This window comes from Helianthus annuus, chromosome 4 (genome assembly GCF_002127325.2).
Source record: "Helianthus annuus cultivar XRQ/B chromosome 4, HanXRQr2.0-SUNRISE, whole genome shotgun sequence".
Lineage (NCBI taxonomy): Eukaryota > Viridiplantae > Streptophyta > Magnoliopsida > Asterales > Asteraceae > Helianthus > Helianthus annuus.
In genome coordinates, this window is record NC_035436.2 from 163,723,678 (window position 1) to 163,724,617 (window position 940).

At 43.7% G+C, this 940-nt stretch overlaps 1 non-coding gene across 1 annotated transcript; it reads left to right on the forward strand.

Annotated features, from left to right (window-relative positions):
• The first annotated feature begins 232 nt into the window (after positions 1 to 232).
• On the forward strand, positions 233 to 338 carry LOC118491738. Its single transcript, XR_004892183.1, has one exon. It is a non-coding gene; the product is annotated as a small nucleolar RNA R71 (small nucleolar RNA).
• Positions 339 to 940: the final 602 nt, after the last annotated feature.

The following is a 940-nucleotide window of genomic DNA, read 5'->3' on the forward strand; positions in this document are numbered from 1 at the left end:
TGGTTTGAACATTACCGTCATCTATTGCGTGCACTTGAGGTCGGGCAAACACCGGTCGTGCTCTCCTCGATGCTTGAGCTTTTCTTTTTGATGTAGCTGCCATGCTCTCCAAAAACTCCCAATCATCATTCTCGTAATTGTACCAAAAGTCCCACCGGTGATAGACATTAAATCACGAGCATCTTCAGCACTCAACCCCTCGTGAAAAGCATTCATTAATTCCCACAATTCAATTCCATGGTGAGGGCAATTTTTTATCATCATATTGAAACGTTCAAAAGCCTCATGAAACATTTCACCATGTTGTTGTTGAAAGCTCCTCAACCCTTTTCTAGCATCATTCGTCTTTTGAGCGGTGTAAAATTCATCCAAAAAGGTTTGTTGCATTTCCCCCCATGTATATATAGATGCTGAAGGTAATGTGTAGAACCACTTTTTCGCCTTGTCTTCCAAAGAAAATTGGAATAATACCAATTTAATATCATCGGCTGAGAATCCTTGACTCCCAAGCGTGTTGCAAATCGAGTCATAAGCCTCCAAATGAAAGTAAGGCTCCTCCGTTGCTAAACCCTTATATTTTGGCAAGCTTTGCAATGAGTTAGTCCTCACTTCAAATGTCCTCCCTTGATCATTGTGAGGAATGACTACCGGTGAAGGATTATGAGTGATTACCGGCCTAAAATGCGCTTCAATGCCCCTCACATTTTCTCTAAGATGCCTTCTTGGTACACCCACACGACCCCTTGGACGCATAGGACCCATTGGTCTTGGCATACGCCCTTGTGGTGCCAATGGTTGTTGAAATTGTTGTTGCGGCATCGGTGGGTGTTGAATAGGCCTTTGAAATTGTTGTTGAACATTCGGCGGATGAACTTATTGCAATGGTATGGGATGTTGCACTTGTGGCCCTTGTGGCCTCGGCCGAATGTGTTGAGGTATG